This window comes from Amblyomma maculatum, chromosome 9 (assembly GCF_055883805.1).
Source record: "Amblyomma maculatum isolate TAMU_Amacu chromosome 9, ASM5588380v1, whole genome shotgun sequence".
Lineage (NCBI taxonomy): Eukaryota > Metazoa > Arthropoda > Arachnida > Ixodida > Ixodidae > Amblyomma > Amblyomma maculatum.
The window spans coordinates 12,961,804-12,973,341 of record NC_139352.1 but is presented as its reverse complement, the minus strand read 5'-3'; positions in this window follow the sequence as shown (position 1 = coordinate 12,973,341).

Genomic DNA, 11,538 nt, shown 5'->3' with positions numbered 1-11,538 from the left:
TTGAGGCAGCGGCGACATCGGTCATCCTGTACGCCCTTCCCTTCGTCTCCCTTCGGTCGACTCGAGTCATCCGTCTCGACATGATTCGAAGGCGATGGATTAGAAGATTCCTTGGAGTCCCTCAGTCTTTACAGATTCCTGCTAACCTCGCGGAAGCTGGTATCTACCCTCTGGACCTTCTCCTCGCCCAGAGGGGACTGACCCACATTGACCGTCTCAGCCATGCTCCCGATGGTGCCTCACTCCTAGCACGGCTGCACAGCAATTCCCATTCTCGTATGGGTAAGCTGTCTACAGTGTACAGGGAAATCATTGGTCCCGTCCCAGGTTTCTCAGTCCTATCCCCTCCACCCAATCGACCCCAAATTCCTGTCTTTTTGGGTACGGACGGCCACACCAAGAGTCACACCTCTGCAGCTGCCTTTCAGCAGACAACTGCAGCTCTCCTAGAGGTGTCTAGAGGATCTAAATTCCTCTTTACGGATGGCTCGGTTCGTCCCGCTAAATTCCAAGCAGCTGCTGCCATGACATCACCGCAGCTAGACCAGTCTAGGTCCTGCCGCCTCTCATTCCCTGCCACTTCAACAGCTGTTGAGCTTGCCGGTCTTCACATTACCGCACAGTTCATCGCTTCCAGTGTCCCTCCTGGACCTGTGAATGTTCTGTGTGACTCCAGATCCGCTCTGCAGCTGCTGACTATCTACCACGGCATCAACCTCTCGGTGAATATTCTCCGAGCCTGACTCCTAGCCCTCCAGGACTCGGGGTATCAACTGGCCCTTCATTGGGTTCCAGGACATACTGGAGTCCGGGGCAATGAAGAGGCCGATGCCCTGGCCAAAGAGGCGCACGACAACGGCGCCCCAGTCACTGAGGATGTCACACCTTTCGACTTTTCAAGACCCCTCTTGAGAAGGTCAATAAGGTCGTTCCATCCTGATCGTCGTATTGCCGCTGGTGAACATCTCCAACGGCTCTCTGACAAACTTTCACGGAAGGACAAATCCCTCTTCCTACTACTTCGAATAGGCTGCACGTGGACTCCGTCCCGCATGTATGCCTGCGGCCGAGCTCCCAGCCCAGCCTGTCCCTCTTGCGGCAACACTGGCACACTGGGGCACTTGGTCCTTGTCTGTCCAGCCTCCACTGGCCATCGCCAGAAGCTTCTGATCGGCTACCGGAATCTTGGTCTCCCTGCTGATACGGAAGGGCAACTGCTCTTGCCGGCCCGGAACCAACTTTCTGCTCACCGGCTTCTCCTGATTTATCTGGAGGAGACCGGCCTCAGCTTTATTCTGTAGGCCTGCATGGGCCTATAGTGCTTCGTGCGGCAATGGCTGCGTCATCTGCGGCGTCAGTAACCTCCCCCTCCCCTACGTCCCCCTAATTCCAACTTCCCCTTCCCCCTGGTCACCAAGAGTGATGCCACAAAGGTGGCTAACATAAGACGTGACCATCCCCACCCCAAAAAATAAACCATAGTCACCACCACCACCATCTTAAAGCCCCCTCTTGCTCCTTGCCGGGCGCGTCGTCTTACACGCAGACACTGTAGCGGAAGCATGGAGCGGCCGGCACACACGTGGCTGTTACGTGCTGCCGTAATCTACACGGCTGCAGTGCAGTTATGACTACATTATGACAGTTTTGGCTTCGAAGGCATGCATTTCCTCAGAGAACGCGTTTGTGTGATGCGTGACAGCGTTGTCGTCTTGCTCCCCAGAACCAGCGTTCTAGTAAGTTGTTTGCTCTTCGGTTTCATTACTTTTTATTACGCGATATCCTGATGCGCAACTCATTTCGTATTAAATTATGACGTAGCCAATAATTGCACAGCGTTCAGTCTGCTGTCATGCAATTTTTCGCTTGTTATTTAGCATCTCCCTTCGTTTCCAGTTTCAGTCCAATTTGTGACAGGGATTCAAGCCGCCGACATGTGTGCCTTGTTTACTGCAAATGTTGGGTGCGCGCCGAGAAGATGCTGCCGTCTTTATCCTAAAAAAACAAAACAAAACAAAAAAACAAAAACAAATAGACGTACGCCTCGCAAACTTCCTAGTTTCATCCAGCCACCTAAAGTTTTGTTGCCTCCTGCTGCTACGCTTATCTTGGAATCTAGTCTATTGCCCTTACTGACCATCGGTTATCCTCTATTCGCATTATACGCCCTGCACTTGTCCATTCTTTTTGAGTTATACAGCATATGCATTAACCAGCGTTTATTTCCTGACCCACTCTACTCTTTTACTATCTCCTGAAGTTATAACTACGATTTTCCTTTCCATAGCTCTCTGTGCAATGCTGATTTTAGGTCTAACGCTTTTCATTAACTTCCATGTTTTTGCCCCATACACGACTACCTGTAATATACAGCATTTATATAGTTTTCTTGTAAAGAAAACTGATAAACTGACATCCATTATCTGAAAGTATCAATGACAGCTTTCCGTATTTCGAAGGATACGAAGTGAAAAAATGCCTGTGTTCATTCAGTGCGATTAACAGCGCGCGTTAAAGAACAGCAGGTAGCACTAATTACTCCGTAGCCTTCGTCCTTCACAGGTCTTGATTTGTTTCGGCACATTAAATGCCACCTTTTTTAATTTACTGTTCACCATGGTCGCTGAGGGTAACAGGCTGTATTCCTGTAGAAGGCATGTTAGCAGCAGGAAGAGGCAGAAATTTGAGTGGCCAGACACAATTAGGAAGACTGTGGGTATAAGGTAGCCACGTTTGGAACAGGACGAGATTGAAGAAAGAAATGGGTGAAGCCTTTGGCCTACAGTAGGCTGGTGACGACGAAAATGATGAAATACGGCCCCCGGGTTTGATTGAAACCACGAGCCTCGTATCAGCAGCCGTGTGCCATAGCTACATATATCCAACGCGGCATTTCAATGTGATGTGGGAGCTACATTAAAACATAAGATAAAACAACTGACCAGCACTGTTCTTCAGCGTCTTCTGACCTCCTGGACACCAAGATAGCGAAGTGAGGTCACCCGCAAAGCACAAGCTTACTATTATTTGGTGCCACTTTCCCCAGATATGTTTGTGCCATCATTTCAGATTTCTTACTGGAATATAATCCACGGCCTTTAAACTTTTTGAATATTACTTGACACAGACTCCACGCTGTTGCTCTCACAAGTGCGTTATGACTTCTTAAATGTTGCGTTTTGTTTTCTTATCACGGTGTTTTTTATCGTTTTATATTATATTTTTGATCACGTAAATATGCAGCTGACTAGCCCTCTCTGCTCCCCTCCCTCTCTCTGAAGGCCTTGGTCGATTCCTCTGTGTGGGCATGCGCCATCTGTTGTGAGATTAACGACCATCAATTACATACTCTCCTCTCCACTACTTATAGGCGTCAAGAAATTATGTCCAGGAAGGAAATCACTTGGAAACCTCGGCTCTGTGCCTTATTTTGGTTTAGTGGATTCATGTCCAGAATTCTTTACCGGTTGCTGTTTCAGAGTCGGGCACATTGTCTTCCTTTGAAGATTTAATTAACCTCTCAAATGAATCTTGCACGTACACTGTGACTTTTATTCATGTTTCTGTTTGTTGCGTTGTTCTTTTCTACAAACGTACTTTTTGTTATGAAAAAGAGTATTATATGCCCCCATCTTGTAGTGGCATTCACCGGCCAACAGTATTGGAAAACAAATCAAATAATGACCAAGTCGACCCACAGGAATTCCCCGGGTATCATTTCTATGCCGGAAAGAACATTCATCCGATTGTGCCGGGGGCGCTGCTGTATGTTGAAAATAAAGAAGAGGTTGCAGCTTAGCTCGAGCCAGCTCGAGAAGCGCTTTTTTCTTCAGCTGCAACGGTACGTTTAATCTTGGCTCCTTTCTTGTACTGCACTGCCTACTGGAAGCGCGTTCATAGCGAATTACGAGACCAGGAAGCAAGGCACTGTCAAACAGCCTATGGCCAGGGCAGTCCACGAGGCTTCCGGGCATGGCTCGGATCACGAACTCCATTCTGCCCACTGTTCACCCAGTACGGCTGCGGATCGCAGCCGCGGCCAACAACGTTCTTCTAGTCCGCGCAGAACCAGACATGGACACGGGACTGTGCTCGCTTGCCTGGTGTGTCTACTGCTGTGTGGGGCCTTGTTTTTGGCATTCTTCCTCCTATACCCGAAAGACACCCGGCTGAAGCGTCTCGAGCTGAAGGAAGATCGTATCTGTGGTGAGGTGCCAGGCATGGGATACCTTGGAATCAAGTTCCAGCAGTGCGCGAAGCACCCATGTTCCAGCGCCACTTGCGGTGACATCAACTCTGGCGTCACGTGCAAGGCAGAAGTACCTGCCTTTAAAGACAGGTGCACATGCTGCGACTGGTGCCTTGTGCGTGCCTTAGCGTGCGAACAAAAGGAAGGAGATACAGATAGCTTTACCTACTGCCAGCCTTTGTGCAATCACCTGTCTCTGTGATGGCGCATTACGCATCTAGCTGAAACCATATCGTCGCATTAGGCGCCTTAGAGAAAACTGCTTGGAGGAGTGTAATAATAATAATAAAAAAACATGTGCGCACTATGTATAGGGCGACGTTAAGACGAATACGTGCATCAATTTGTTTATTTCGGTTAAATAGCCTGGCAGCAGGTCATGTATGATGGAAGCTGGAACAAGAACGCAAGTTTGAAAAGAGTGAAACCGCATTAAACGTTAATAAAATTTTAGTACACCTAACCAAAGGTAGAGCATAATAATCGAGTGTAAGTTATAGTATAGTAGGGATAATTGTCGGCAGCTCTTCGGTTGCTGAATATTCCTCCCTTCCCCGCTTTTGGTCATCGGGTTATGCAGTGCCTACATGTTCTCCGCGGCTGTTATCGCGGCTTGAGAAGCGTCTTTGTCGGTCACTTTTCTGTGCCAGATAATTAGTAGTAGTAGTACAGGACTTTATTGAGGCGCAACACTTAGGCGCCTAATACATATGTGGCTCCTCGCGGGCCCAGAAGCCAGGTCCTCTTTCATCCTCGTTTATCTACCCCTGTCACACACACTAGCGGCCCCTTTCTCCACCCTCCGGATATTATCTAGCTTAAGGTCCTCTCCATCATTCATGCAATTCAGTTTCCATTCTCTCCCACCTGTGTCTCAGTATATTATATACACTGACTCCCAGGCTGTTATCCGTGCCATTCAATCTAAAAGTATAACACGTCATCTGTCCACGGAGCTCGAGGTTGCACTCGTTGCGCTGCAGCCCTGCCCCGTCTTCCTCCGATGGATCCCTGGACACCCGGGGATTGACGGCAATGAGCTGGCGAACCAGCTCGCCCGTGAAACTCGTAACCGGGCACGTTCATCCCCTGGCCAAGATCCTTGGAGGGCGGGTCGAGAGTGTCTCTTCGCGCCACCATCAGCGAATACTACAATACTGCTCGCTTAGACCACAAGCTCTACCCCGACCCTCATCCTAATCTTTCCGTTCGGGAGGCTCATATCCTTCGGCAAATACAGTTGAACACACTCATAACCCCTGCCCGGATATATCTCTACAAATTCCGTCGCGATCCATCATGCCCCAACTGCCCTTCCCCTTATGCCAACCTTTCATACTGCCTATTTTCATGTCCGGTTGCATTGCAATCGGGATTCTTTCCCACCTCCTCCCATACTATCTGGACCTGGGTGGACTGGCTTGGGGCTGAGGATGAAGAAATTAGTTTAACTTCTGTAGACTTTCCTTCATCGGGTGCCTCCACATTCAGTAGCTTCTCTTGAAAATGCATTGACGTTATAACGGTCATGCGAACGGAAGCATGGCGCTCTTCTGTCGGTGTACAGAACGCAGGCGAACAAAAAATGTGGAGGTTCAATTACACTTGAACAAAGTTTCCCGAGCGTTATAGCCACGTCACAGCCGTTGCTGCTGTTTCTATTTTAGCTCGTTTCCGCGCTTGGTAAGCTTCTCGACAACGGGCTGGTCTGACTTCTTGTTGTTCAATGGTCTCAGCTGGCCTGTCTGGCACGGCTGCGGTCACTGCATTTTGCTTTATGCGCTTTATTCACCCGAAACTACACTTGCGCCCCTTGTCCGCCCTCGCCCAGATTGCATATGTGTATGGCGTATTTACCTATGTCAAATGAAGGAGCGGCCCAGATGGAACGTCATGAAGACGGCGATGTTCAATGTAAAGCGCAAGAGGGTGTTTCGAATGGAAGTTGATGAAGGAGGAGTTGGAAAGAAATTTATTTAATGAAAATTCAGTAAAACACTCCCTTGAGGGCCCCTTTGTGAATGAGCCCTCTGGCCGTTCCCTCTAGCTTGTTTGCTGCACAGGACGATAGTGTGTTGCAATTTTACACGAGACATGACCGGCTGCGGCAACTGTATTGTGCTCTCTTGCCTGGACACGACGATGAAGACGACGATGTTTGCTGCTCAGCGTGATAGTTCAAGGTCAAATATTCGCAGCCTAATGACCTTGTGGTTTGGCATGGATGCATTATAGCTTACGCCCTAAAAAAGCTTACCATACACTAATTGCACCATTTGGAAGAATCCTGCTAGTCTGGTAACGTTACTTCGAGCCCATGGTGGCTGCAACAGATCAGCATATCTCGGCTCACGGCTTTCGACCGTCGGGGCATTGGACTGTGCTTTGGATATTGTCGTCAACATTCATCCATGCGGAATACAGCTCAGACGCTTGCATCTGCGAGGAAAAGTTAATGCGACCGCTTATAGACGCTTACCGCACATGAACCCTTCGACGTGCGAGCCAGAGTTCGAACGCAGGGCTGGATTGGAGCGCATACGCTTGATGATATTTGATCAAAACGCTTGGGCACTCTGAGCACCTCATTTGAACAAATTATTTATTTTTTATTTATTTATACACAGTACCTACAGCGCCCTCACAGGGGCATTATTGTAGGGGGGAAACATCATAAATAAGAACAAACATCTAGTACACAATAGATTAGGCAAATGATGCGGTCTACACAGAAAATACAGAAAACCCATGCACTGTGGAAGCAGAAAAAAACAAACAAAAAATAAAAACCATTGTAGAAAGGCAAACATACCCTAAACACACACACACACGCACACACAAAAAAGCTATATTTTAAAATACAGCACTGCTCAAAGAATAAAGCTTTAGGCATAATCAACTTTGAAAAAAATTTCAAAAAAAAAAAAAAAAAAAGCAACATAATACACTCGGACAACAATTATTGCACTTATATTGACAGGTGGCTTTGCAAATCGGTCAGAAACGATGTAGGAGGAGCGGTAGCGACCCGCGAAGGGAGACAGTTCCAGTCATGCACTGTTCGTGGGAAAAAACTATATTTGAATATGTTTATACGGCAATTGTATTCGCGTACCTTAAGTGGGTGGTCAGTGCGGGCGGAAATGTAGCTGGGTTCATTAATGTATTTCTCTTTTGGAATTCCAGTTTTATTATTAAGCACATTATAAAAGAAAGACAGTCTCAAATATTTGCGCCTGTTTTCAAGTAACGGCCATCCCAACTTCTCGCGCAAACCAGAAGAACTTTTTTGGAAATTATAATCGGCAGACACAAACCTAGCAGCCCGTTTCTGAACGCGCTCCAGCTCATCAATACTCAGTTTTGTATGCGGGTCCCAAACCGCGCAAGCATACTCAAGTATCGGACGTACAGTAGACATGTATAATGTCTCCTTCAGCGTAAGGGGAGCGTCCTTAAAGTTACGTCTGAGAAAATTTAATGTGCGGCTGGCTTTAGCAGATATGTAATTTACGTGTGTATTCCATGATAGGTCAGTAGAAAAAAAGACTCCCAAGTACTTATAAGTTGAAACTGTGGATAATTCAGTGCTACCAAGGAAATAGTCTGTTTGGAGGAATTGTTTCTTTTTTGTAAACCGGACCAGATTACATTTGGAGATATTCAGCGCCATATTCCAGTTGTTGCTCCAAGAAAATACAGAGTTGAGGTCATGCTGTAGTGAAATTGCATCTGCTTCGGAAGAAATGTTGCGGTAGACACAACAGTCATCAGCATAAAGTCTGATTTTACCTGAAATGTTACTACTGAGGTCATTTATAAAAATGAGAAAAAGAAGAGGGCCCAAAACCGACCCCTGCGGAACACCTGAAGTCACACCCACACTTTCCGAGCTGACACCGTCGATAACCACGCACTGTGTCCTTTCCGCAAGATACGCTTCAATCCAGGATAAGAGTGAGGTAGGAATATTTAATTCTGAAAGCTTCTGTAGCAACAGGTTGTGAGCAACTAAATCGAACGCTTTCCGAAAATCCAAAAATATACAATCTACCTGACCGCCAGAGTTTAAGGAAACAGAAATGTCATGTGTGAATTCCACGAGCTGTGTTTCACATGAGAAGCCGGACCTAAATCCATGTTGTGTCGAACAGAAAAAGCTATTGTTTTGTAGATGGTTAATTAACTGAGTATAAATGACATGTTCCAGTGTTTTGCACGACACGCTGGTCAGCGATATGGGCCTATAGTTGCATGTTTTAGTTTTATCACCACTCTTATGAATCGGAACGACATTGGCACTTCTCCAGTCAAGGGGTAAAGAAGAATTCTCTAATGATTTCTGAAATAAGGCAACTAGATATGGGGCAACTGAAGCCGCACAATTTTTCAAAACGTAATTGGAAATGTTATCAGGCCCTGGTGCTGATGTAACTTTAATTTTCTGTAATAAAAGCATGATCCCCCGTTCAGAAATTTCTACGTCACTCATTCTGGTCAGGGTGCTGGAAGATTGAAAATCAGTACGTATATTAATGGGATCGGAAAACACCGATTGGAAATAAAGATTGAAACTTCTCGCTTTACCTTTTGAATCGCTTCCAAAATCAGTTTCATCTAGTATATCAGGCGCAGAGACCCTGCTGTTTCTCTTATTTTTAATGTATTTCCAGACTGCTTTTGGGTTTGTCCTTAGTTGTTGGCCTAGTGTGCTGAAGTATGCCCTTTTTGCTTTACGGATTTCTTTCGATAAGTTCTTAGTTTGCTTTTTCATCTCGGAGTACAAAGTTAGTGCGGGCGTATCACAATATCTGCGAAACAGCCGTTTCCGCCGGTTGATCATTGCCCGCAACTGTCTATTCATCCAATGCATATCGTCACGACGCTTGGCTGAAATTAAGCGGGATGGGATTAAAGTCTGCGTCAGTGACAAAATTTTAGTTTTAAACAAGTTCCAGAAGGAATCAATATTCAGAGATGGCCGATGTGAAAGAAACTCAGGAAAAAATGCGTCGAGTTCCCGTGATAGCGAAGCATAATCCCCTTTTCCATAAAAATACACTTTGCGTGGTTGAGTGTGGTGGGTCTTCATAGCATTACAGGATAGTTTTGCTAAAACTACATCATGGTCGCTTATGCCTGGCAGCGTTATGACAGACGAGACTAGGCTAGGGTCATTGCAGAAAAACAAGTCTAGTACATTAGCACTGGTAAGGCCGAGTCTGGTAGGGGTTTGAACAAACTGGAATAATGAATGAGCACTAATTACTTCACGGAAAGCGGTATACAAGAGGGATGCAGTGCGAATTACTGGTTTAAAAGAAGACCATTCTACGCTGGGCATATTAAAATCACCGGCAAGGATAACATGTGTTGCGTCTAAGGCTAATAATGTGTTGCTAAGTTCAAAGAATGGCTGTGCGCAGGTTGAACCGGGCGTCCTATAAAAAGAGCCAATTGCGAAAGAAGTACCATCGCCCAGCCGTACCTTGCACCAGACAGCTTCACAGGAATCGTTTTCTAAGTTAACAGACACGCTTCTCAAACTGCTATGAACGAGGATGAACACACCACCACCGCGTACATTGCGATCCTTCCTATACGTGGTATAGGATGGAGGAAATATTTCACCATCGCTTATGTTGCTGTCTAGCCATGACTCGGTTCCAATTACCACATCTGCGTTCGTCATTTGTAAGAGTGAGAAGAATTGGTCAGTTTTGTTTTTTAGACTGCGACAATTAACAACAATACAGACAAGTTCATTTTTAATAACAGTTTGTGGGCTAGCTAAAAGCCTCTGTGATGGCTATTGGTTTACACAAGTGATATCGTCGGTTTCAATGTTGTACATATAGGTTTTGTTGTCCAGGTTTAGCTTATTAAACCGCAGTTTCAACTTTCCGCCGCGTGCCTTAGCAAACTGCATGAGCTTTTTTCTTTGTTGCCGTACTTTGGCCGAATAGTCCTCGCTTATCGCCCAGTCAGTATCTTTTAGTTTGGCAGCATTTGAAAGAACACGATTCTTCTCTTTAAAAGACAAGAATTTAACGATCAGGGGTCTGTTCTTGTCGGGCGCATATCTTCCTAGTCTGTGCGCTCTTTCAATAGCAGCGGCATCAACGGAAAGTTTTAGCTTTTCAGCGCAAAAAGAGATAATATTAGTCTCAGACTGTTCCCACGATTCGGTTTCTTTGTCATGGATGCCGTAGAATATTAAGTTGTTTCTTCGTGATTGGTTCTCCAGGTCATCGTGCGATGACTGGAGGGCCGTGCACGCGACAGCAAGTTGCTGGGAACTTTGAGATAATCTTTCTACTTCAGGCTTTAGCGGGAGCACCAGTGACACATTATCTTCAACGCTCTTGACTTTTTCTGCGAGCTTTGTTAGTTTTTCCTCGAGATTCCTCTGCTCAAGCCGAATGGAACGTAGTTCGTCCAATATTTCGGTCTGTTGCTGTTGTATGACAGGTATTGTCATGATAGTATCGAACATCCGCTTTTCCTGTTCAGCAGACAGAGGCCCAGGGTTTTGCTCTACGTCTCCCGCAAGCAAGAGCCTTCTTTGAAACAAACCTATGTATCCTGAACAGCTCGCGGACACATCGTACAGAAGGCGTAAAAACATGCACACAGCAAAGTTGGGATCTGGCGTCGACTTCCTAAACGGTTTGCCATTAACAGAAAGGTAAGAGTAACAAACCTGAAGAAGAACAAGGTGTAAGCGTCTAGCTGCCATGTCGGCGCCAGATCCCGGTGTGGCTGGGTACAACAGCTGCTTATGTAGGTCATGCTTGTGCAGAAGGATCCAGGGTTGCCAGTCGATGAAGTGTTCGAGCGCCGGTAGCACTGTTAGGTCCAACGGCGAAGCGTCACTCAAAAAAGCCAGGTCAGCAGGACAGATTTGCTCGGTAGAAGCGGCTCCGTTCATTGGCCGGCACGTCGACATCGCGGCAGGATCGAAAATTGCCATCATTTGCAGCACCTGAAGAAGAACAAGGTGTAAGCGTCTAGCTGCCATGTCGGCGCCAGATCCCGGTGTGGCTGGGTACAACAGCTGCTTATGTAGGTCATGCTTGTGCAGAAGGATCCAGGGTTGCCAGTCGATGAAGTGTTCGAGCGCCGGTAGCACTGTTAGGTCCAACGGCGAAGCGTCACTCAAAAAAGCCAGGTCAGCAGGACAGATTTGCTCGGTAGAAGCGGCTCCGTTCATTGGCCGGCACGTCGACATCGCGGCAGGATCGAAAATTGCCATCATTTGCAGCACCTGAAGAAGAACAAGGTGTAAG